A 27,949-nucleotide genomic window follows, 5' to 3' on the forward strand; every position below is an offset into this window, starting at 1 on the left:
AATCTTACAAAACATCTCTGTTCCCCAAGACACATAGATCTAGTTAATGCAAATGGAGTCTGTCCTGGTCCAGAAAAAGGAAGAGCCACAACAAACTTTCTGTGATACGAGAATCTTCCTCAGAATGTGCTCCTGCTACAGAAATTTCACAAAAGGATTTCTGTTTCCAAGCACAGCCTTGACAAGAACTGCTGTATGCAGACACCTAATTTTCTTGCAGCAAACTACAAGAAAGAGATTTCTGTATCCTTAAGGAGGTGCTGACATCTTCCCTGACAGTGAAACTGCCTTTCACAGAATCCACAGGAGAAACATTACGGTGCTGATGAAATCCTTATCATTGCACTGACAAACATTACAGCCAAACAAAGGGAAGCTACAGAATAAATGAAGACCACAGACACCTTAGAGAAAGAAGAAGCTGTCAAAAGATAATTCAGACTAACAGATGGAACACTGTATAAAAGAAAATGGGGTAGATTGTGTGTCATCCCAGCTCATTTATAGGCAATCATCCTGAAGTATGCTGCTCTGACAGTACGTCAACTGGAAATTGTGAATATCCTTGTTGGATTCAGAAGCAGTTATCAAATGCCAGGTCTTTAACTGCTGTGGCCGTCCATTTCATACACCGTAGCGCCTAATGCATCAGCATCCCACTTCACGTCCAACCAACACGGGAAGCCTGCATCACAGGGCATGTATTCACCACAAAAACCTATGTCGTCTCTGTTGTCAACACAAATATTTACCGGTGGCCACAACACAACACAACACACAAACCACACCACACCAGGTCTCCACCAGGGACCACTGCCTATTCATGGAGCCTGCAGAACAGCTTCACCAGAGGTCGCAGCTAGCCCAAAAACTACTTTGATACACCAGGCATGTGACCGCAAATAGTTCCGGCAGATATGTCCGCCAAACGGACTTTATAGAGTGGCATACTGCCAGCAAAGGGCACTTCGACACACCGCTTGGAAGTATACAGAGCTGGAACCCTGGTAGCCATGGACAGACGCCTCTTCTAGCTGGGTGATCTCTTGCAGATGGATTTGGTATAGTCGACAAACATCTTGACATTGTAGAATTGTTTTATTGTGATCTCTCTCCACAAAGGGTTGGGTCTTTTCTATTATTATTTGTTATTTTATATGATCTGCAGTTGGGATCGAATCTGTTGTTCTTTTGGTGATTGTATTATAGTTCATTTTGGTGAGCCCAATAAATTGCTTTCAGACTTGAGTATTCGGCATTTCTATTCAGCTAGCACGGATACATAAGCGGTGACGAGATGGTTTAAGAGTTTCCGGCATTTGCTTGGTTGTTGTCAACTGTGGTAGATGGTATTCCAGTTATTGATGAACCTTCAGTGCGAGTCACAGTGCTGTTGGAAAGTATGCAACAAACAAATGAGCTCATTATTCAGCGATTACAGGCGATATCCACCCCTTACCCCCATCCCCCTTTGGGGTGTCTATGCAGGGGTCCCAACCAGCTTCCCTGCTTCTGGGGCTCTGTGCCGTACCCCCTGCATTTCCCAAGTTTGTCAAATCCTTTGAGCCTTGGGGCAACTACGTGGCTCATCTGGAGGAACAATTTATTGCTCGTGATGTTACTAGTGACGTTCAGCAATGTGCATTTTTTCTCGCCTATGTGGGCACGGAAGTTTACCACCTTCTGCAACAGTTGCATCCCGATGCAGAACCTCATGCCCTCCCCTACTAGGCGTTGACTTTTAGCCTATTGGGTTATTTTGACTCTGAGGTCCACATGGCGGCAACACGTCACAAGTTCTTCTGTTGTCAGAAGCTTCTCGCACAGTCCTACAGGGAATAGATTGCTATGCTGCTAGGTCTCTGCTGTGACTGTCAATTTTTCTGTGGCAACCCCCGTTGCAAGCAGTCTTATGGTTTGGCACTCATTCGTGATATGACTCTTGTCCATTGCCCAGTTGATACCTTACAGACTGATCTTCTGAAGATGAAAGATACCTCTTTACACATGTGTTTATCCATTATCCGCACTCATGAGCAGTTCTTTCGCTCTGCTTCCACACTGAAGTCCTTGGCACAGGTCTTTGCTGTCTGCCCCCCGCGATACCAGTTCCCATCACCGCAGCTGCTGCAGCAGTGCCAGGGGCCCCCTCCTGCGGCCGAACCCACCCTCCAGGACCAGGCGCCGGTCCTCACCTGCGCCAATGGTGGCCGCAGCGGCAGCAGCGACAATGGTTGCTCTTCTGCAGTCAATGCTTTGTCACACATCAGAAGCAAGATTGCCACTTCCAAAGGGTGACCTGTTCGGCCAGCAGAAAGCAGGGTCACAAAGCCAAGGTCTGTCGGTCATCATCGTTGATGTCTGTGGACCACACTATTTTTGATGCCTCCAACTCCATGGTGGATGAGAGGGACCTGCTGCCACTGATTTCCTTCATGCAGATGGTTTTTCTGCACATGACAGCAGCTATCACTCTGACTGTGTGACTGGAAGGCACTCCTCTCCGTTTTCAAGTGGATACGGGGTCCTTCGTCACCATCACCGATGGGGATTCCCACTGTTAGTTGGTTTCACTGCTGCTTCATCCATTCCATACTTCCCTGAAGAGCTACAGCAATTACATCATCCACATACAGGGGTGGTTCTTGGCTCAAGCCCAGTACCTCCCTCACGGTGTCACGGCCTGGGTTGTGGTCCTTGCCTCCCCCAAGGCCACCAACTTATATGGGAATGGATCTTTTTCCTTTACTGGGCCATGAGATACATGACTCGAGCCCGGCGTCCAGTCGTTGTTGGCACACAATCACTTGCAGCAGCTTCTGTATGACTTCCCAGACATGTCCTCTGCCACTTAACATCCAACCAATAAGGGATGCCTGCATCACAGGGCATATATTCACCACAAAAGCCTACGTTGTCTGTGTTGTTAACACAAATATTTTCTGGCGGCCACAACACAACACAACACCAGGTCTCCACCAACGGCCGCCAGGGACCGCTACTCGTTCACAGGGCCTGCAGAACTGCTTCACCAGAGGTAGCAGCTAGCCCAGGAATTACTTCAATACACCAGGCACATGATCCAAATAGTTCTGGCAGATACATGTGCCAAACGGGCTTTATAGAGTGGTGCACTGCCAGAAAAGGGCAGTTCAGTTCAACGCATTGCTTGGTGATGATGATGATGATTAGTGTTTTAGGGCGCACAACAGCGAGGTTATCAGTGCCCATTCCCAAAAGAAATGTTGACGAGTGCAGCCAAGATCTATTAAACAAAGATCAATTCAGAGCCGATCTTGGCGAGAATTGGAAATGTTCAAATTGCAAGATTGGACATAGCACATCAAACAGGTAGATAAAACTAAAAATAAAATAGCAGTACAAAACAGGTAAAAACAATTAACGGTGGCTGAGTGACCACTTACAAATAATGGGTGACCAAACCACTGTACAGCACATTAAGACCTCAATCCCAATATTTTGGGAAGAAGTCCAGACATCACACAAAAACGTAAAACCCTAGCGACACTCGCCTCATTATTAGTTAAAAGAGAGGACAGGTCTGGTGGGAAACTTAAATCTTCCCTCAAACCCGCATATAAAACACACTCAGTTAAAATATGTCGTATCGACAGCTGTGTCTCACATGTCTGACACGTTGGTGGCTCCTCACGACATAACAGAAAACCATGTGTCAACGGACAATCTCCTATTCTAAGCCGTGTAAGGGCTACTTCCTCAGCTCGCCATTGTCGGAAGGAGGTGAGCCACGGTCGGACAGAATCCTTCACCCCTCGCAACTTATTATCCCTCACTTCCAGCCACTGAGCCTCCCACCAACGCATGACCTCCCGAGTCATGAATGATGTTATTGCCTGCAGGCGGACGGCACAGTGAGTAGGAGGTGGGATGGAGCAAGCCTCCTTGGCAGCCGCATCTGCAAGTTCATTTCCAGGAATCCCTATGTGCCCTGGAACCCAGCAGAAAATTACTACCCTGCTTTTGCAAGAGCAGGAGTGTGTCCTGCACTTCTTGCACCATCCAATCTGTTGGGTACATCTGTTCAAGAGCATGAAGAGCACTTTGGGAATCGGAGCAGATGATGAATTTCGTGCCATGATGTCGGCGCATATGCTCTAATGCTTGCAGAATGGCAAACAGTTCTGCATAGTAAACTGAGAACTGCTCTGGGAGCCCTATCCTACGGACAGTATAGGGAAACACAGCAGAGCAGCCCATAAAATCCCCCTGTTTAAACCAATCCGTGTAAACAGTAATAAAATTTGAATGGCGGTCTAAAATCTCAGTAAGTTTAATTATTAAAAGGTGGTCCGGGGTGCAATACTTCTTGTAAGCAGCCAGATCAAGAAGTAATCTTGGCTTTTGTAGTAGCCAGGGAGATGCCCTACTCCATCCCTGGCGGAGGACCTTAATGCCCTCCAGGTGTACTGACTCGAGACTCTCCTTTGCACGGATGCCAAACGGCTTTGTTGCCTTCGGACGGTGGCGGAAGAGACGTTCCAGTGCCGGCTGGGAAAAGGTGTTGGACGCCAACGAAGAGGAGTGGACTTGGCCCTGTATGCTTGCCGAACCACGAGGAGAAGACGCCGAATGGACAGCGGAGGCTCTCCAGCCTCGACACATAGACTAGCAACTGGACTCGTGCGATAAGCACCCGTTGAAAGCCTAATACCCTCATGGTGAATCACATCCAACATTTTGAGGTACGAAGGTCTTGCAGATCCATAAGCTTGACATCCATATTACAGCTGAGGTCACACAAAGGCCTTATAAAGTTGGAGCAGACATGCCCTGTCAGCGCCCCAGGATCTATGACTGACGCATTTAAGGACATTTAAAGCCTTGAAACAGCGGACTTTTAGATCCTTTAGGTGTGGCAACTATGTGAGCTTCTCATCAAAAATAAGCACGAGATATTTCTCCTTTTCCATAAAGGTGAGAACAGTGTCTCCTAGTTTTAAAACAGGGAGATTAAAAAGAGAAAGGGAACGGTTAAAATCTACACAAACAGTCTTGTCCAAAGAGAATTTAAAGCCTGTGGTCTTAGACCATGCCTCCAATTGCAGGATTGTCAGCTGTAATTGGCATGTAGCAGCGGTGAGGTAGGAAGACGCACAGAAAATGGAGAAATCGTCCACAAACAAGGAGCACTGCACAGGCCGTCGTATTGTGGACGCACGGGCCATCGTATTGTGGACGCAATACTATTGATGGCAATTGCGAAAGCTGTCACACTGACGACACTTCCTTGAGGGACACCGTTCTCCTGCTTAAAACGGTCAGACAGGACATTACCAACCTTATACCTAAAATACCTGTCCGACAGAAAGGATCTGATGACTACATCTACATCTACATCTACATTTATACTCCGCAAGCCACCCGACGGTGTGTGGCGGAGGGCACTTTACGTGCCACTGTCATTACCTCCCTTTCCTGCTCCAGTCGCATATGGTTCACGGGAAGAACGACTGGCTGAAACCCTCCGTGCGTGCTCTAATCTCTCTAATTTTACATTCGTGATCTCCTCGGGAGGTATAAGTAGGAGGAAGCAATATATTCAATACCTCATCCAGAAACGCACCCTCTCGAAACCTGGCGAGCAAGCTACACCGCGATGCAGAGCGCCTCTCTTGCAGAGTCTGCCACTTGAGTTTATTAAACATCTCCGTAACGCTATCACGGTTACCAAATAACCCTGTGACGAAACGCGCCGCTCTTCTTTGGATCTTCTCTCTCCCCTCCGTCAACCCGATTTGGTACGGATCCCACACTGATGAGCAATACTCAAGTATAGGTCGAACGAGTGTTTTGTAAGCCGCCTCCTTTGTTGATGGACTACATTTTCTAAGCACTCTCCCAATGAATCTCAACCTGGTACCCGCCTTACCAACAATTAATTTTATATGATCATTCCACTTCAAATCGTTCCGCACGCATACTCCCAGATATTTTACAGAAGTAACTGCTACCAGTGTTTGTTCCGCTATCATATAATCATACAATAAAGGATCCTTCTTTCTATGTATTCGCAATACATTACATTTGTCTATGTTAAGGGACAGTTGCCACTCCCTGCACCAAGTGACTATCCGCTGCAGATCTTCCTGCATTTCGCTACAATTTTCTAATGCTGCAACTTCTCTGTATACTACAGCATCATCCGCGAAAAGCCGCATGGAACTTCCGACACTATCTACTAGGTCATTTATATATATTGTGAAAAGCAATGGTCCCATAACACTCCCCTGTGGCATGCCAGAGGTTACTTTAACGTCTGTAGACGTCTCTCCATTGATGACAACATGCTGTGTTCTGTTTGCTAAAAACTCTTCAATCCAGCCACACAGCTGGTCTGATATTCCGTAGGCTCTTACTTTGTTTATCAGGCGACAGTGCGGAACTGAATCGAACGCCTTCCGGAAGTCAAGAAAAATAGCATCTACCTGGGAGCCTGTATCTAATATTTTCTGGGTCTCATAAACAAATAAAGCGAGTTGGGTCTCACACGATCGCTGTTTCCGGAATCCATGTTGATTCCTACTTAGTAGATTCTGGGTTTCCAAAAACGACATGATACGCGAGCAAAAAACATGTTCTAAAATTCTACAACAGATCGACGTCAGAGATATAGGTCTATAGTTTTGCGCATTTGCTCGACGACCCTTCTTGAAGACTGGGACTACCTATGCTCTTTTCCAATCATTTGGAACCTTCCGTTCCTCTAGAGACTTGCGGTACATGGCTGTTAGAAGGGGGGCAAGTTCTTTCGCGTACTCTGTGTAGAATCGAATTGGTATCCCGTCAGGTCCAGTGGACTTTCCTCTGTTGAGTGATTCCAGTTGCTTTTCTATTCCTTGGACACTTATTTCGATGTCAGCCATTTTTTCGTTTGTGCGAGGATTTAGAGAAGGAACTGCAGTGCGGTCTTCCTCTGTGAAACAGCTTTGGAAAAAGGTGTTTAGTATTTCAGCTTTACGCATGTCATCCTCTGTTTCAATGCCATCATCATCCCGGAGTGTCTGGATATGCTGTTTCGAGCCACTTACTGATTTAACGTAAGACCAGAACTTCCTAGGATTTTCTGTCAAGTCGGTACATAGAATTTTACTTTCGAATTCACTGAACGCTTCACGCATAGCCCTCCTTATGCTAACTTTGACATCGTTTAGCTTCTGTTTGTCTGAGAGGTTTTGGCTGCGTTTAAACTTGGAGTGGAGCTCTCTTTGCTTTCGCAGTAGTTTCCTAACTTTGTTGTTGTACCACGGTGGGTTTTTCCCGTCCCTCACAGTTTTACTCGGCACGTACCTGTCTAAAACGCATTTTACGATTGCCTTGAACTTTTTCCATAAACACTCAACATTGTCAGTGCCGGAACAGAAATTTTCGTTTTGATCTGTTAGGTAGTCTGAAATCTGCCTTCTATTACTCTTGCTAAACAGATAAACCTTCCTCCCTTTTTTTATATTCCTATTAACTTTCATATTCAGGGATGCTGCAATGGCCTTATGATCACTGATTCCGTGTTCTGCACATACAGAGTCGAAAAGTTCGGGTCTGTTTGTTATCAGTAGGTCCAAGATGTTATCTCCACGAGTCGGTTCTCTGTTTAATTGCTCGAGGTAATTTTCGGATAGTGCACTCAGTATAATGTCACTCGATGCTCTGTCCCTACCACCCGTCTTAAACATCTGAGTGTCCCAGTCTATATCTGGTAAATTGAAATCTCCACCTAAGACTATAACATGCTGAGAAAATTTATGTGAAATGTATTCCAAATTTTCTCTCAGTTGTTCTGCCACTAATGCTGCTGAGTCGGGAGGTCGGTAAAAGGAGCCAATTATTAACCTAGCTCAGTTGTTGAGTGTAACCTCCACCCATAATAATTCACAGGAACTATCCACTTCTACTTCACTACAGGATAAACTACTGCTAACAGCGACGAACACTCCACCACCGGTTGCATGCAATCTATCCTTTCTAAACACCGTCTGTACCTTTGTAAAAATTTCGGCAGAATTTATCTCTGGCTTCAGCCAACTTTCTGTACCTATAATGATTTCAGCTTCGGTGCTTTCTATCAGCACTTGAAGTTCCGGTACTTTACCAACGCAGCTTCGACAGTTGACAATTACAATACCGATTGCTGCTTGGTCCCCGCATGTCCTGACTTTGCCCCGCACCCGTTGAGGCTGTTGCCCTTTCTGTACTTGCCCAAGGCCATCTAAACTAAAAAACCGCCCAGCCCACGTCACACAACCCCTGCTACCCGTGTAGCCACTTGTTGCGTGTAGTGGACTCCTGACCTATCCAGCAGAACCCGAAACCCCACCACCCTATGGCGCAATTCGAGGAATCTGCAGCCCACACGGTCGCAGAACCGTCTCAGCCTCTGATTCAGACCCTCCACTCGGCTCTGTATCAAAGGTCCGCAGTCAGTCCTGCCGACGATGCTGCAGATGGTGAGCTCTGCTTTCATCCCGCTAGCGAGACTGGCAGTCTTCACCAAATCAGATAGCCGCCAGAAGCCAGAGAGGATTTCTTCCGATCCATAGCGACACACATCATTGGTGCTGACATGAGTGACCACCTGCAGATGGGTGCACCCTGTACCCTTCATGGCATCCGGAAGGACCCTTTCCACATCTGGAATGACTCCCTCCGGTATGCACACGGAGTGCACATTGGTTTTCTTCCCCTCTCTGTGGGTAAACGCCTACGGAAACCCCACTCATAAAGCTGCTGCAAAATGTTATGCCTCCAGGTAGTATCGTACACCTTCTCCAGGTCAAAGAAAACCCCGATAAGGTGTTGTTTACGTAGGAAAGCATCTTGTATCGCTGTTTCGAGTAGGATCAGGTTATCTAGGGTGGAATGATACCTCCTGAACCCACACTGGCAGCGGGTAAGTAAGAATCTGGATTCAAGAACCCACACGAGGCGCCTATTGACCATACGCTCAAATATCTTTCCTACGCAGCTCGTGAGACTAACGCTACGATAACTACTGGGTTCGCTCCGATCCTTCCCTGGTTTTAAAAGTGGAATTAAAATCGATTCTTTCCACGAACTAGGAAAGTCACCTGTCTTCCAAATTTCATTAAAAAGTTGAAGGAGGACTTCCTTTGACCGCAGATCCAACAGCTGCAGCATGCTATACGATATCAGGTCTGGACCAGGTGCAGTATCCCGAGATACTGATAGTGCAGAGTCCAACTCCCACAAAGAGAAAGGCTGGTTGTATTCCTCAGTGTTGTTTGAACGGAAATCAAAACCAGCCCTCTCCTGTGTACCCCAATAGCAAAGAAATTCTGGGTCCTGGCTAGAATCGGCCGTAATAGTTTGAAATGATTCTGCCAACGCGCGGGCGATGTCTCTTGGAGATGTTAGGAAACATCCCCGCTCACGTATAGCTGCTATCGGCGGTCGAGAGTATCGCCTTGAGATCCTCCTAATGGCTTCCCATACTTTGCTTGAAGATATGGACCTATTGATGGAGTTCAGGAACTCACGCCAAGACCTCCGTTTACTCTCCCTAACGATTCTCTTCGCCCGCGCCCGTACTATGCGGAAAGTTGCCAGATTTGCATCAGTGGGGCACCGATGGAATCTTCTCAAAGCCGCCGTTCTGTCTCTGATTGCGGTACGACAGTTGTCATTCCACCAAGGGACAGGCTGCGTCACAGGTGTTCCCTTTGACTTTGGTATGGATGCATCAGCGGCATGGTACATCACCACCGTAATGTGATCCACCCAATCCTGGACGCCTTCACACTGTTCAAAAACAGCCAACTGCCTGTAGAGTGTCCAGTTTCCCTTCCGGAACAACCATTTTGATGGCTGTTCGACACGACCCATTTCAACTGGCAGATGGAGCCAGATAGGATAATGGTCGCTATCATGAAGGTCGTCGTCTACCACCCAATGAGCAATGTCCGCAAGCACAGGCGAACAAATAGAGAGGTCTATGGCAGAGGACGAACTGGAAGCGGTGCTAAAATGCGTAGCCTGACCTGTGTTCTGTAGTATGATGTCGGAAGTCCTGATCAACTGCTCAATCATCTGGCCTCTGAGGCAGATTTTGTTTGAACCCCATAATGCATTATGAGCATTAAAATCTCCTAAAATGAGAAAGGGATGGGGTAGCTGATCAATGAGCTGTGCGAGGGCTTCACTGTCAATGAGCTCAGCGGGTGGTAAATACAAGGAGCACACTGTGACATGAACCTGGGCCAGGATCCGAGCTGCAACCGCTTGTAGCATTGTGGTTAAGGGCACAGGTGAAGAGTGGAATGTGTCCTTAATGAATACTGCCACCCCACCCTGCGCTCTATTACCAGTCAGGTCATCTTTCCTGTACATGTGATATCCTGTAAGTACAGGCATGGTCAGTCTCTTTAAAATGTGTCTCTTGCAAAGAGATGCAAAAGGGGTTTTCCTGTACTAACAACCGCAATTCATCAAAGCGAGGTCTGACTCCATTCAGATTCCACTGAAGTATGGGAGCCATATCAGCATTTCGGTTTAGATTTCCCCCTATCTTTGCGCCGCGCTGGTGAGGCACTTGTGGAGCGAGTGGCAGCAGAGGGGCTGCCAGGTTCTGGGGAAGAGGTATCAAACTCCATGACGATTTCCTCCTCATCAGTCAGGGATGCCATGGCGACATCCGATGGTGCCTTTGGCAGGTTTGACGTCAAACTTCGTGCCCCTTTCCCTGGTCCCGTTTTCTTTGTGGAAGTAGGGGATGGGGGAAGTGGAGAGGCACTCTGTTTCTGGAGGGCCTTCGAAGGCTTCACTGTAGCTTTCTCTGCAATAGCGTTTGGTGCAGTCGGAGCAGCCTGAATAGTTATATCTTTATCGGTTGTGCTCTGGCAGGTACAAACGCAGGTACAGGTAGTGGTGGAGGATACTGCTACGCTGGACATGGTCTGCGTCAAAGCGTCTACTTTTGACGCACTATTGTGCACCAAGGAGGCATAGGATGTGGCAAAGACAGGGGATTTTGTTGCCTTATACTCTTTTTTGGCTTCCACATAAGGTAGCCTCTTTGTCACCTTGATCTTCTGAATTTTCCTTTCCTCCGCAAAGATGGGGCAGTCTCTGCTCCAGACGGGATGACTCCCAGAGCAGTTGATACACAGCGCTGGAGATGTGAAGTTGGTCCCAGCTTCATGAGCTGCCTTGCCACATACACCGCATGTCGGTTCACCCACACAACTCATTGTCGTATGGCTAAATCGCTGACATTTGAAACAGCGCATAGGGTTAGGTATATAAGGCCTAACCCTAAGTTGGAGGAAACCAGCCAGAACGTATTCAGGTAAGACAGGCGAATTGAATGTCACAATGAAGGTGGCAGATTTCTCAACAACTCCATTATTCCTACGTGTCCGTTGTTCCACGTCTACAATCCCCTGTGTTGCCCATTCTTGCTTCAGCTCTTCTACCTCGATATCCATTAAATCACGGCAGGTGACAACGCCTTTACTGGAGTTGAGGGAATTGTGCAACTCGACAGTAATATCATACTCACCTAATTTGGTTGACTTTCGAAGCAGCTCCACTTGCTTTGCCCTAGTAGTCTCAACTAACAGGGTACCATTCCTCAGGCATTTGATAGATTTCAGTGTACCTGCGAGTCCTTCTAAACCTTTATGTATGTAGAAAGAAGACACTTTTTCAAATGAGCCCTCCTTCCTCTTAATCAAGATGAAAACATTGTCATTTATGACTCCATGAGCCCTTTTACTCTGTACTATCTGCTTATCTGGAGGACTAGCCTCCATCATGCACTTTACTGATTGTGAAGTTGGTGAAGGGAAATACGTGGTTGCCATGTGCATCCCACTAGCAGCTAGGGAACTAAACGTCCGCACAGACAGAGCCCCACATGCCTGGGTAAGCCTAATACAACTGAGGTGCAGCAGGTTCCTCAGAGGTCACCTGCTAGCGACTGTTCCACCTCAACAGCCATGCATCTTATCGGCACGCAGCACACCTTAAGATTGAAGGGTTGTTTATAGAGATATGTACCATCATCGCGATCCAGGCAATCAAGCCAAGATCCCCGGTCCCTGCGACACACAACGTTCCACCATTGCACCACACGGTGGTCACTGAAGCATGCCCAGAGCTTACGGTGTCAGAGAATTGGCGGCGCACACCAGTCCACAGCTCGGGGAGCCCGGGTTCGCCAAGCCCGTACCCAGCAAATGAATGCTGCGTCCCCTGAGGTCGGCATTGCTTGGTAGTATACAGAGCTGCCACCCCAGCAGCCACGGCCAGATGCCTCTTCTAGATGGCCAATCTCTTGCAGATGGACTTGGTATAGTCGACAAACATATTGACATTGTAGAATTGTGATCTCTCCCCGTGAAGAGTCGGGTCTTTTCTATTATTATTTGCAATTTTATATGATCTGCAGTTGGGATCGAGTCTGTTGTTCTTTTCAAGATTGTATTATTGGTTCGTTTTGGTGAGCCCAATAAATTGTTTTCGGACTTTATTCTGCATTTCTATTCTGCTAGTGCAGATACTCCACTAACAGTCTGTCAGACATTATGTAACCTACTGTAGGGAATGTTGACGATGGAAGAATGTGCCTCACCTGCCCCTAGGACATCAAATCACAATATCTCCTGCAGGTGCTCCATTTCATTTGGTTGGAACTGAAATTGTAAGGAGGTTTCCCAAATCAAAAAATGGGAATAAAATGGATGTGTGCACTTACAGCCTCACCTGCAACAGTATCACCACAGTTGCCCTGACTGCTGAAGCTCTGGACATCACCAGGAAGCATGGAGCATCAAGTGTAATGATGCCTGATCATGAAAAAATAATCAAACAAGATTGGCATCAGATGTAATTTTAAAATGCAGCATCATTTACAGGACAACAACTACCTACCAGTCACAAATGAATGGCCACATTAAATATTTTAACAAGACATTATTAGGTATGCCCTCAATGTATGATGACATCGAACAAAGAGATGGATATGATGCTGCCTGTTATGACAGTCACATATAACACAGCAAAGCAAGACCCTATAGGTTTCATGCCATTTTTTCCAACATGCTGAAACAACATTAGATACTTGCTTTCTATTTCAACCTGACAATACTCAAGATAATTACATCGATCAGAACTGAAGAACCATGCACTGACTTATAAGCTACAGCCTCAGTGATCTAGTAAGGATTTTTATTTCTGTACAGAAGAGTGGGCTATCAGGAAAAAATATTAAATGCTATTTTCATTCACACTGAATACTGTGTAGCTTATCAGACATCATCCAAGAAGTTGAAGCCAGTGATCCTTCATCAAGGAGACAAAGCATAGAGATCTTTTACTTGAAAGTCTTTCACAAGTCTGAAGTGCAGATCGACAATAAGGGTTTCTGATACAAGGAACAAGAAGACCTTCCTGACAATCACAAAGCCTCAAAGAGTTACCTCTCTTTGATCATCACGGTGAAGATATGACACAACCAGAATGCAAGGGAACAGCATTGCTATATGAAGGACTACTGACTAGATCCAGATCCAGCAACCTACTGTAAACTCCAAAATGATGGGTTACTGTTTTGCAAGGAGCAGGATCAATCCTGTGTGCTGTGCACAATCAATTTCTGGAAAGTTCTGAGAATGGAATATTGAAATCTGGTAGAACATTGTACGAATAACAATGAGCCGTCTCTGCTGAGGCAGGTGGTTATGATTTGTGTGTACTTTTGTATGTGGTCCATAAATGTGCTTTCAGTGTAAAGTGTTAATTCTTGTTGACAACTGTACTCTCGGAATGGCTGTTGTTCCAGATTGTGTGTGGCAACATACAATACATAATTTATATTGGTAATGTAAGTTCTGATAACATTTACCAGAGTGTTTAAAAATAAAATGATATGACCACAGGCATCCACAGAAAGTATCCCGTGTGGCAGGGATGGTGGCTGGGGGTAGGAGCAAAACTGTGAAATCGCTTTGTCATTTTGATATAAATGAATTGGTCACTTTCAAGAAATGACATACCACAACTAAGCTAATTTAATGCTACAATTGGCAAAATGAGAGGTTTAGTATATGAGAATCCTTTAATGAATAAAACTCTACATCCAGGTAATGGGGAGGGGGAGCAGAGAAATGTCCCCTCTTGAAACCCCCCCTCACTGTTGCAGATGCCTATGTTTATGACCTATACTGTTATTCTTAATTTTACATGTGTGAGATAATACAAAAACTGTTAGTCCAGTTTTTCTTACGAGGACAAATAAAATTCTCTTGTCACAAGGTGACTACGTAACTTCAGCTGACTGTCTGCTCATATACTCTGCATACTATACAAATTCTTTTTCTATCATAAATTTTTTGATTGTTGCAGGGAAAGTGTTCTCCCTTTTGAGATTTTGTAGTATCAGGGCTTCTTTTAATTCAACACCATTGTACTGCTGTCATCTTTCCAAAATTTGAAGCCTGACTAGTGCTAAGCTTTCCACAATGATAATTAAGGAGCACCTTCTATACTGTTCACCTCTGTAGCTAAGTGGTCAGGATATCTGGCTGCAATGTGGAGGACTCGGGTTTGTTTTCTGGTACAGCCAGAAATTTGTCCATCATTTGCGACTGGAATGGAGTGCACTCAGGCATGTGATGCCAAGTGAGGAGCTGCTTGCTTGAGAAATAGTGGTTCCAAGGTCAAGAAGGCCGACAATGGTCAAGGGAATTGTGTGCTGGCCCCATGCCCCTTCATACATCTACTGATGCCATTGGCAGAGGATGACATGGTGGTCAGTTGGTCTCAATCAGCCCATCAGGGCCAGAATGCGGAGCTTTGCTTTTATACTTCTACATTACTTAATATAATAAGCATAAGCATATTTGGATAAAAACAATACTTTGGAAAGAATACACTGCTTCTCTTCTTACACTAGCCAGTTGTGGTTTTATATAATACATCTTAAGAATTTATGTAACTTTAATTAGATGAGGTAACTATGAAATGTCCATATACTGCCCAAATTAAAAATCTGTTTGAAAAAAACATTAGAGCTCTACAGAATTAATATGCCTGAATACAATTATTCCAATAAGTTGGAGAGAAGGTGAATAAGGTATTATTTACTTTGGTTTTGAATATATAGGATTTTCAACTTTCCACTTGATATGTAATGCCAATCTTTTAGAGATATAAGCACCGGAAACTAAAACTAAATTCTGAACCCTTACATAGGTATTTGTGAAATGCGAAGATGGACCTAAATTTCCTCTTGTTTTATCCACAAATACCTTTAAGGGAGAATGCGTATTTTATATAGGAATCTGGGTTAAGGGTAGTACATTGTTTGGCTGATTTGGGGGAGGGACCAAACAGCAAAGTCATTGGTCTCATCGGGTTAGGTAAGGATGAGGAAGGAAGTCGACCATGCCCTTTCAAAGGAAACATCCCGGCATTTGCCTGAAGCAATGTAGGAAAATCTCAGAAAACCTACATCCGGATGGCCAGATGCAGGTTTGATCCATCATTCACCCAAATGCGAGTCCAGTGTGCTAACCACTGCATCATCTTGCTCAATGGATAGTATGCTGAAGGTGTTGGTCCACAAGAGCAGAGATTCTCTCTGTGGCAGTGCAGGAACCATTTCCTCCACCGATTCTCCAAAATCCCCGTTCCTTTACCACCCAACGCCCTGCTCATCATTGCCAATTTCACCTCTGTCTATAGTAATGTCTTCAATGCCCATGGCCTTGCTGCTATTAAACACTACCTTTCCCAATGCTTGACTGACTTCAAACCTACAACATCCTTCCTGGTCACCCACAATTTCTTCTCCTTTGGAGGCATCACCTACAGACAAATCCACAGTACACCAGTGGGCACCACTGTAGCACCATTCTATGCCAACCTATTCATGGGCCATCTAGAGGAATCCCTGTTCCAGATTCACTGATGACATCTTCATGATCTGGAATGAGGGTGAGGACACTCTTGCACATTTCTCCAGAACCTCATCACCTTCTCCCCTATTTGCTCGCTTCACCTGATCTTCCTCAAGCCAACTATTTATCTTCCTCAATGTTGACTGCCACCTCAAAGATGACATCAGTACCTTTGTCCATTTCAAACCCAGCAACCACCAGCAATAATTCCACTTTGACAGCTTCCACCCATTCCATAACAAGAAGTCCCTCTCATACAGCCTAGACATCCATTGTCATCCCATCTGTAGTGACATGGCTTCCCTCTCCAAATATGCCAAGTGCCTCACTGAGGCTTCACAGACCAAAAATTTCCAATCAGCTGTGTTAGTTAGTTAGTTGCTTTCATGTTCCATGGATCATTTTGCACGATAAATCATCATGATGTGTGGCACGAGTCATTTTACATTCATATTACAAATTAATTTGTACATCTATTTGTACTCTAAACATCACCATATAATTTTTTTTCCTGAAATGAAAACAAGATATACAGATTGAGTTAGCAATTCCTACCCACTACCTTTTACACATTACAAATATAGAAATGCAGAACTGAATGTGATGTGTCTTTGTGAAATCCAAGGTGAGACCATTCATTCAGAGAAAACCAGTCAATGATACTTTTGAGAACTTTGTTCACCACTTCTTCCATTTCTGTATGTATAGTGGGAGTGATTGCAATACTGGCGTCATCTGCAAAAATAACTAATTCTGTTTGTTGTACATTAGACAGTAGATCATATACATACATCAGAACTGAGCCTTGGTGAACCCCATACGTGATTTCTCCCCAGTCAGAATTATGTCCCTGGATTCTGTTGGTTGAATTACTACTAAGTACAACTTTCTGCACTCCTTTGGTTAGATATGACATGTTTTTTTCCATTGGTTGGCTATACCATCAGTCGCATAAAACTTCAATTTATCTGGGAGTATACTATGATTCACACAATCAAATGCCTTGGACAGGTCACAGAAAATACGTAACTGGGCTATTTCATTATTTAATGCTTGTAATATCTGGTGCGTGTTCAGAAACAGATCTCCCGTGCCTTGTCTCTCCAGTCCCCTACCACCTCCCACATATCCATCATTTGGCCACAAAGCTCTCCTCTCATGACACAGTAACACCTAGGATTGGAGCTGCTGAATCGCATTCGCCACCAGGGTTTCAACTGACATGTTGTGACCCGAAATGAGGAATATCTGAGCCACTATCCTCCCCATCCTCTCACAGTGGTATAACACCACAATAAAAGCTACGCAGTGCCTTGTCCATCTCTACTCCACCCCTGCTCCCAACTCCTTGCCTCATGGCTCATTATCTGCACATGCTCACAGGCAAGACAATTTCCTCCAGCCTGCGATCCTCCCCCTCCCTTGAGGCTTCCTCCTTACTCCCACAATCAACCCTGCTGCTCACATCAGACGCAGTTACAATCACGCCACAGCGAATATGTAAGTGAGTTGTGCTTGTGTGAATGTGTGTGTGCTTTCTATTTCTGGAGGAGGACTTTTGGCCAAAAGCATAAACGTTTAGTAGCCTTTTCATTGTGCCCGCCTGTGACTCAATGCCTCCTCTATGTGGTAAGTAGCAGTCTATCCTTTTCATAGTATTATTGTTATTCCATATTCGATTTTTCACTGCTTGATTCTCACATAATTTGTTGTTTCGACAAATATGGCATGCTGGAATCTGCTGCAGCTCTCATCAAACATTTCGTTTATGATGGCTATCTCTTTGTTTACACAGTGGTTATCCATTAACTTACATCTATTTTGAATGCTAACTTCAAACATATTTACCTGTTTAATTTTCTCTAATGTTTCTGTTAGCTCCCTTCAGGCTTGGCTGCTTTCAATTCAGTAACATAATTTGCTCCATCTACTATAATACAATTCGTACCATCCTTCAGTGATGCCTGTTCTAACAATGACTTGGTGATATGATAGGTATATCTTCTATTTTCTGCATCATCTGTCTAATGCAACAAAATATTCACTGATGTGACTGGAATACAACCAATTTTGTTTTGTATAGTTTTGTGCCCAAACTGTCACTGGCTGCAGAAAACGGTTTTCAATAACTACATTATGAAAAGGATAGTCTCACCTTGTAGCAGAGGTACTGAGTCGCAGATAGGCACAACAAGAAGACTGCCAAACAAAACTCCCCCCCCCCCCTCCCCCAGACAGGGCTTCATCAGAACTAGACAAAAAAACACACACACACACACACACACACACACACACACACACACACACACACACACACACACACACACACACACCCCCTCATGCACACGACCGCTATCTGTGGCCACTCTAGCTGGACTGCAACTGTCACATTGAATGAAAGCATCGACTAAGTGTGGGGCGGGGAAGGAGAAGGGATAGCAGAGTACGGGTGGGGGAGCAGAGAAGAACAAAGTCTGGTGGAATGTTAGAGGCTAGAATTCGTCAGGACAAGTCTTCTAGAGGCAGCATCAAGAGGCACTGTGCAGAGCTGGGGGAGGGCGGGGGGATGGGGGGGGGGGGCAGAACGGGGAGTGGAAAAGGAGAGGAGCAGAGAGGGGAAAAGACTAGTGAATGCGTTGGCAGTGAATGAGCACAATGAGGGAGACAGGATGTGAATCGTGTGTGTGTGCGCGTATGTGTGTGTGTGTGTGTTGGGGCTTATGGGCACTCAATGCCGAGGTTATCAGCGCCCTGACACACATTAAAGGAATCATATGTGGACAAAATTAGTAAAATGGAAGCATACACGCAAAGAAAGCATGAAAAGATGAAAAATACTATATAAGAGAATAAAATGTAAGGAAAACGAGAAAGGAGCATCAAGGAAATTGTCACTGGCTGGCCACTTACTTAAAATATGGGCGAGCCAGTCACCATGTGAACAAATTAAAATCCTCTCCCTAAAATCTTGGTAAAAACATTGGACAAGTCACAGAACTTTTAAACTTTAACCACATTCACTTGATTATTTCCTAAAAGAGATGGCAGATCCACCAACAAGTCAGCCGTGGCCCGCGGGTCAGAAAATAAAACGCAATCCAATAAAACGTGGCACACAGTGATTTGGATGCCACAAGCACCACACATTGGAGGGTCCTCTCGCCACAGCAAGAAGCCATGCGTCATAGGACTGTGGCCTATGCAAAGATGAGTGAAGAGAACCTCGTCCCGTCGACATGGCTGTAAGGAAGTACACCACACACGCATTGTGGGCTTGGCTAAACGGAGCTTATTGTCAGTCATTTCCAACCACTCATCCTCCCACCGACAAAAGCCTCATGAGCTCAACAGTGAGGTGAGTGCGTGCAGGGGCATGGCACACTGAAATACCTGCGGATCAAGACACACCTCCTTGGCTGCAAGATCTGGCCTCTCGTTACCAGCAATGCCGACGTGCCCTGGAACCGAGCAGAACGCCACCTCCTTCCCCAGTCATTGTAGATAGAGGAGGGCATCCTGGGTGGTCTAGACTATTTCAGCTGCTGGATATAAATGTTGCAACGAGTGAAGGGCACTTAGTGAATAGGAACAGACAAGAAATTTAGGACGGGAAGAGTGTCTCATATGCTCCAGTGCCAGCAAGATCGCAGACAATTCTGCATCAAAGACAATAAACGCTTGAGGCAGTTGGACCTTCAAAACATGATCCGGAAAAACAACAGAGTAACCAACGGAATACCCCTGTTTCGACCCATTTGTTAAAACAGTTACATAGTCGTGGTGCTCAGATAAAATGGCAGAAAATGTTGCATTAATAATGGAAGCAGGACTGCAATCTCTCTTGTGCCGCACCAAATCTAAAATCACTCTGAGCCTCTCCAGTAACCAGGTTGGAAGGCGGTTAAAACCCTGGATTTGGGGCCATACAGGTTCCGCACTGAGGGACTCCAGCACGTGTTGCACATGGATCCCAAACGGAATCGTGGCTCGGGTATGGTGAGAAAAAAGACAGCCCAGAGGCAGATGAGCAACAGTATGGTGAACAGGTGAAGTTGGAGCTGCAAGAAACTTACACACCTGGTGCACCAGGTGCAGCTGCCACCAGATGGTTCCCTGGCATCAGCACAGAGGCTGGGTATGGGACTGGTCCGATAAGCACCTGTGGCCAGTCGAATCCCCACATGGTGGACAGTGTCAAGGATCCGCAAATGAGAGGGTCTCGCTGACCCATACACAGTGCACCCGTAGTCCAGCCTCAAACACACAAAAGCCCTATAAAACTGGAGGAGATACATCCTTTCCACTCCCCAAGACCTGCGGCTGAGACACTTGAGGATGGTCAGTGCCTTCAGGGTTCTGGCTTTCAAGTTTCACAGGTGTAGCAACCAGGACAATCTGGAGTCAAAAATGAGGTCCAGAAACCGCACTGTGCCTCTAAAATGTAGGATTGTGTGGTGTCACCGCCAGACACCACACTTGCTAGGTGGTAGCCTTTAAATCGGCCGCGGTCCATTAGAATACGCCGGACCCGCGTGTCGCCACTGTCAGTACTTGCAGACCGAGCGCCACCACACGGCAGGTCTAGAGAGACGTACTGGCACTCGCCCCAGTTGTACAGCCGACTTAGCCAGAGATGGATCACTGACAACTACGCTCTCATTTGCCGAGACGATAGTTAGCCTAGCCTTCAGCTACAATTGCTACGACCTAGCAAGGCGCCATAATCCTTTGCTATATATATTGTGGTTATAACATGTATCATCAAGAGTGATGTTCTACAAATGTGGATTAAAGTTAAGTATTCCAGAAGCTACATACTTTTCTTTAAAGCATTCATTATGTATCCTGTTTCAGACCTCACGCCAGCCTGCGTGAGTTTAAGCGCATGCCTTTCGGCTTCCTCTCATTGTGTCTAGGCTGTCTTGTCTAGACACAACAGATTGTGTCCCCCACATTCAAGACAGGTAGGCAAATTACAAAGATGATGAGAACGATTAAAACACACACACACACACACACACACACACACACACACACACACACACTTATCAGCAGAAAACCCGTCTTTGCAGCCCACTCCTCTAACTGTCGCACTGTAAGTTGCAACTGACGGCTCGCCATTGCAACACTGGAGGAGGAACAGAAAACAGCAAAATCATCCACAAATAAGGAGCACTGTACTGAACTCCTTACTGTAGATGTGATTCTGTTGATGGCAAAGAGATTAGAACTTAAAACACTGCCCTGGGGGACACCATTCTCCTGCTCAAATCGATCAGAAAATGTGTCACCAACTTGGGTCCTAAAAAACTGCCGAGACAGGAAAGACCAAATGAAAATGGGGATGTGCCCACGAAAGCCCCATTGATGCAGTTGTGCGAGAATACAATGTCTCCAAGTAGTATTGTATGCCTTACCGATATCAAATAATATGCCAATACAGTGATGCTGACGGAGGAAATCCTGCTGAATAGCCGCTTCTAGGAGGATCAGGTTGTCGACCGTGGACTGAAATTTTCGGAATACACACTGAGAGCGGCAAAGGAGTTGCCTGGTCTCTGAAAGCCATTCCAGGGTCTTTCCTACACAGCTCGTCAAGGCAATACTCCGATAACTACTGGGACATGTGTGGTCCTTACCTGGTTTTAGGAGAGGGATTAGAATTGCCCCCTCCACGAGTTGGGGAAGTTAGATTAAAACATTCGAGGAGGATTTCCTTTGATGCCACTGGAAAATGTCAAAGCATGCAGTACCGGATGTGATCATGACCAGGTGCAGTGTCAGAAGTCTCAGTCAGTGCCGATTCGAGCTCCCACATGGACAAAGAGGAGTTGTAGGCCCCAGAACTGTTTGACCTAAAGTTCAACTTCTCCCTCTTGACAGTTGCACAGTAGTGATGAAATGCTGGAGCCTGGCTTGTATTGGCAGTAGTTTGTGCAAAATGGTGAGAGCTTTGGATAGGACTGAAACTTCTGTGGTTCTGGGGACTTAGGTGAAAGGTTAACAACAGTATTCTGTGATTGATTGGGCTCTGGATTTGGTGGAGTGTTGGTAGGAAATTTTGGAGGATGTGGCAAGTGGAAAAGGTCAGTTAGGCAGGGTCTGGGTGCTATGAGGGATCAGCAAGGAGGAACATTGTGGGTGGGGCAGGGGTTGGACAGTGGTGCCGCAAGGTGGCAGTACAATGTCAACAAGTTTAATAACTTACGGAGGTGGTGTCTAGAATGCTCTTCCAGGTGCTGGAGAGTAAGGTATTCAATTTCAGAGGTGTGATATACAGTATGTAGTAAGAATTGTACAGTATCAGTGTCTTTTTGAAGGAACAGAACTGATTCAGGAATGCCTGTGCCAAGGAGATGTGTTTTGTAGTGCCAGGTTTGTAAGGGACAGGGACTTGCAGAATCTGAAAAGGTTAAGGTCACTGTGAAAGAAGATGTTGAATCTAGAGAAAGGAATGTTGTTTGTGGTAGGCCGTTGGGAGGAGGAGGGGGGAAGGGAGGGTTCCATTGTGGCAGGTATGGCATTGGGGAAGCAGGAAATAACATAGGAAATTGAAAAATGACGGCGTTAGGTGGTTGTGAGACTAGCTAGATTACAGAAAAGACGTGAAAAAATACAGACTCACAAAAATATGAAAAAATGAGCACAAATACGAGAAAATGTGTAAAAATATGCCAAAACAAATACATAAAGAAAAGGACGGGACGGAGGAGGTATGGGAATATTCATGTGTTGGTATGTGTAGAGTAGAGTACAGTTTTATTGGTCTTGGTAATCATATAGTGAACAAATAGTACATTATGATGTAGGTTAAGTCAATGTATAACAAAATGTAATGTTAATTTTGCATTAATTTCATTATTTCTACATTAAATAATCACTGAGTTACAATATACAGAGCAAATATTGTACAAAATAAAGAGTACATATTTTAAAGGAGAAAGAGCATGTACTGTACTGGCTGATTAATAACATTTACATGCTAAATCATTAAAGTTCTAGTAAGATTTATATGATACATCACTAAGGCAAAGACACAAATCAATAGTGAGCTTCCTGAAGGAACTTGTGGAGGCTATAGAAGCAGTGATGAGTCAAATATGCCTTAGTAGTTGACAGTTTGCGAGTCATTTATTGATTTAATTTGTGGGGGAAGTTTTCTATAAATAACTTTCCTTTTTCATTCAGGGTGGTGTTGGTGGACTCTAAATGAAAGTCCCCTGTTGCCTGGTGTTATAGGAGTGAATATTTTCATTTTTCTGGAAGAGAGTGGGATTTTCCATTGAATATTTGTTCACAAACACGGTTATCTCATACACATATATACATGGAAGTGTGAGGATTTCTAACTTTTTAAAGATTGGTCTACAGGTTTTGTTTCATTTTATACCTTCCATTGTTCTTATAATTCCTTTTTGTAGCATAAAGAGCTTTTCGCTAAAAGAAGAGTTACTCCAGAAAATAATTCCATATTTCAGTTGTGAGTGTATATAGGCATAATACACAGTTTTCAGAGAATCTTTGTTGCAGCATCCCTCTAATATTCTCATTACGTAGCATGTAGTGGTTCGTTTCTTACAGACTTTGATATGCATCCCCCATTTAAGATTATCTTGGAGCCTTACTCTCAAGAACTTAAATGTTGTCTACATACTGAAGGTCTTTGTCAGATAACTGAATCTGAGCACTTTGCTCACCTTTTTTCACATTATAGAAATTTAGTGGCATTGTTTTACTTGCATTTATTACCAGCTTATTGTGACTGAGCCAGTTATCAATATTGTTCAGTATGCCTGTAGTAGACCTCTAAAGCATTTGCATTTCTTTCCCACTAACTATCACACTTGTACCATCAGCAAACTGGATGATGTTCTCACAGAATTTGTTTAGGTCATTCACATATAACAGAAATAGAAGAGATTCCAGAACTGAACCTTGTGGCTCTCCATATTTAATGGTATCATAGTTTGAATAGTGTTGAGTGAGTTTGAATTGAACCACTTGTTTTCGACCGCTTAGATATGACTTTACCCAGTTGTTAGATGTTCCTCAATTCCCCATGTTGTCAAGCTTAGGCAATAGTTTTGTGTGATCTATGATATCAAAAGCCTTAGATAGATCTAGACATATTCCAATGACATTTCCGCCGTTATCTAGTTTCTGAAGTACTTCACTTGATAGCTCAAAAATTGCTGTGTCAGTTGATCAGCCTTTCCAGAAACTATGTTGTGCTGTGGACAGTATTTTGTGCTCTTCCAGAAAATCTGCTACTCTTCTTTGAAAGATTTTTTCTATGGTTTTTGAGAATACAGATAGTAGAGCAATGAGAGAGGTGGGAATGGTTAGGTTGAAGTTCAAAAGTTCATGGGGCATGGGTATGTGTGGCAAATAAGCAAAAATACGGGAGAATGAGTACGGGGGGGGGGGGAGGGGGGGGATGAATTTAATAAGAATAATTTAATTATTAGTGGTAAGAATTTGGGGCAGGAGACGCTGCACCAACAATTCACGCGGTCATGTAGCTGTGCACTGTGCGCGGACAAGACCATTGACACAATGTTACTCAAATGTCAGAGCATGCGCCATTTGGAAGGCAAAGGAAAAAAAAAAGATGAGAATGGACAGACAGTGATTCATTAATGTTAGTCATGACAACCAACATTTTGTATCCACATTTGCTGGTTTCATCAACTCAACCAAACTATAATCTTTGAAGTGGTCCACACTCAAGCCAATGTTCTTTAACAGTTAATTGAAAACCATTTCAGCTGTATTATTATACATTTATTGTGTTACAAGCAATTTAATTTGTTGAGCATCTTTAAGTTGTGAAGTTGTGCTAAAGTTATGACATAAATGGTTGTAAAAAAAATAATTTTAATCATGATCTTTAGCACAACTCGGCAACCTGAAGATGTTCACCTGGATGAGACACAATAAATGTGTAACAATACAGCTGAGGTGGTTTTTATGAATCATTAACATTGTCAGCTGTGGTGACCAAGAGTACAATGCTCTTTAAGTTAGGCACATGAGGTAGCTCAGTGGGTTGTGTTTCATGCTTTCCAAACTGGTCTGCTTGAAAATCATGTGATGGTAGTGAGTTACATGCAGCTAACTGTTGCAAGTGACAAAATGCAACTACCTATTGATGACTGTTCCCTTCAGTGGTTTCCATAACTACTACTTTCGTAGGTGCTCATATAAAGCAACTGCAGTGTTCCAGCTTTGTGTGAAGACGACACACATTGTAACCACTCTACAGTTCCTCTCCCTGCAGCAGACTGTGTAGCTGATTCATCTTGCTTCCTCTACACTCCGTACTACTCCTGTTAGCGGCCAGGAAAAATTCAGTTAACTTCATCTGGGCAAGCTATGTACACTAAAGTTATTTTCCTACGAAGTGTTTGACAAAAGGTCCAATTCGTGATTTGGCCAATCAGATTTAGATTTACAAAACTATCATGAAACAATTCACATATAGGACAAGCAGGGGCAGACATATGTTACTTCATTACATAAATCATAGTCCACTGATCTCGTAGAAAGATGCTTCTGATGTATGGAGGGAAGTCCGAGTTATACATTTTATTAAAGTGAAATACAAGGACATGGTGCAACTTTGAGTTGAGTTTCCCCAAAAATGGTTGCATAATTCATTATTGAAAGGAAATGTACTGAGTGGGCAAATTTCTCTATTTTTAAACTACCTATCACTTTAATCATGTCTACTGAAAATGTAGTTGAAATAAGGAACTTCATTAATTGTAGGGTTGGGTTTTCCACTACTATTGAGACCTACCCGCAGTCACAAAAACAGAATACTGTCTACTGGGAAATACGGAAGCGTCCGATCCCGCCCGTCTGCTTTGACCCATGACGTCACAAATATGGCGGAAACAAAAACACACACACACACTTTCCACAAGAAGCCTAATGACACTAACGGGACAAGCGCGGGAAATGAGGTGTTTTGGGTGGGGGGCAAACTAAATATAAACAAATTTAGACGCCTTGCGTAGCTACAACGTGTAAGTGAAGACAGCCATGCATGAATACCCACCCACCTCCCCAGGGGTCGTAACCCTGCAACCCATAGAAGATAAAGATGCTTCAGTAGCTGATTAGTGTTTTTTGTCTTTTAAAAAAAAAATCTCACGGGATAGAACGAACAGATCAGAAAGATAAATATAATAAACTAAAACAGAAATTGGAGGAAACATATAATTAAAATAAGTAATAAGTGTTTTTAAATTAAAAAAAAAAAAATCTCACGAGACATAACGAACAGATCAGAAAAGTAAATAAAATAAGATAAAACAGAACTGGAGACAGCCACACTCAAACCAAACTCCGCGCCGTCATGACGTCACACACAACACCCTTACGTCACGGGTCAAAGCCGACGCGTGGGATCGGACGCTTCTGTCGACCCGTCTACTGCTGCTAAATTCAAATGGAAAAAGAGATTATGGTGCACTCTTGTGTATGTGTACTGTAAACCCTCCCCACCACCTCCTTCCCACAGAAGGGGCTGCAGATGCACAGTGGCCTAAAGCAATTCTTAGTTCCCTCCATCCAATGCTCTCAATTTTCTTTTATCCACACTGGAAAACTGACATTACTGGAACATGCAAATGGATTCAGGGGCTCTGAAAAACCTGCCCATTATAGGCTACACTGCCCTACAGAATTTGGTTAGAAGACATAACAACAGTGTTACATTTTAACAGAGTTATGCTCGCAGGAGTCTCAGCCTACGCTTGGGTGCTTCTCTGTTCCAGAGCCTGGAATCAAAATGAACACATGTAATATCAAACACGTCCCACAAGAGCACTCAAATCAATACGTTTTTTAGAAACCAATCATTACATGAATCAAAAAGTTTTCAAGCCTGACTCACTACACTGTCTTCAGTGTGTGTTGGTGAGTACCTATTCACGGTTGTTCGCCACAAAAAACCGCACTGGAATGAAGAGGTAGAGGGGAATAGTATCAGTGTCCAATCTAAATGTTCATATCATACTGCTTTTAATGGTCATGGAGTAATCACCTTGATGGGTTCCTCAACAGTCATGTCCCTGCAGCCTGTTACATCGTCACCTCAAACCGACTTCACACAACAAAAACTCTTGCGCAAGCATGTTGGCTCAACACGGCTTTACCGTATGTACGACAAATCTGTGCAACAAGACTGCACAAGCAATTTGAAGTTTGATCGAATTTCGATTATGCATACTTCTTTCTGCATGTGTGTACCAAGAATAGTGAGCCTTGGGCAAGCCGAACTTAAGATTTTCTGGCAAAGATAGTGATGATTGTACAAACATGGTTTAGCCGTATCACAGAATGGAGAATATGTATTCTATCGCCATGTGGACGCGCACGGAATTTCTGCGTGCTTGCGCAAGCGCTCTTGCGCATGAGTGCTTGTTAAACAGACAGTTACATAAGTCGCCTTTAGTATTCTTTCGTTCTGGAAAAATAACAGAAATTCCAAGTCTGAGCTCCGCTTACACTGTTTCTACACTGTACTGTAATTAGTCATCGATTATTCTCACCAGATAGATTACCAATAAATAAGACATCGAAGGTATTTTCAAAACAGCGAAAACAAACTACGATACTTAAAATACAATATATATATTGTAATCCATTCTTCCTACATTTGTGAACTTCGTCTTTTACCTCAATCATTTAAATTCGACAACATTGCGGATTTGCATCCTGGACAGGGGAACAGCTGCCGTTGTCGAAGTTTACTGTACGAGATATAATCACGTAAATAGGACTATTTCTGTCGTAACTTTCTTCTCTATGCACGACATTTGAGCCTGTTGTGATCCACCTATCTCAACAACTGTTTCATCTGCTATCGCGATAGCTCATTGAACAGAAACGCCGTACTCTTTGGTACTTTAAGTATTCAACAGACAACTGGAGTGTGTTGTAGTTTTGATTCTAAGTTCTCTGTAAACATTTTAAACTGTTGA

At 44.2% G+C, this 27,949-nt stretch overlaps 1 long non-coding RNA gene across 1 annotated transcript in view; it reads right to left on the reverse strand.

The window, feature by feature from the left end:
- Window positions 1-27,109, reverse strand: part of LOC126198863 (uncharacterized) — a 54,408-nt gene extending 27,299 nt beyond the window's left edge. The window contains exon 1 of the long non-coding RNA XR_007540106.1: window positions 27,010-27,109. This is a non-coding gene — a long non-coding RNA (uncharacterized LOC126198863). The remainder of the gene's footprint in view (window positions 1-27,009) is intronic.
- Window positions 27,110-27,949: the final 840 nt, after the last annotated feature.

This window comes from Schistocerca nitens, chromosome 1, assembly GCF_023898315.1.
Source record: "Schistocerca nitens isolate TAMUIC-IGC-003100 chromosome 1, iqSchNite1.1, whole genome shotgun sequence".
In the NCBI taxonomy this organism is placed as follows: Eukaryota; Metazoa; Arthropoda; class Insecta; order Orthoptera; family Acrididae; genus Schistocerca; species Schistocerca nitens.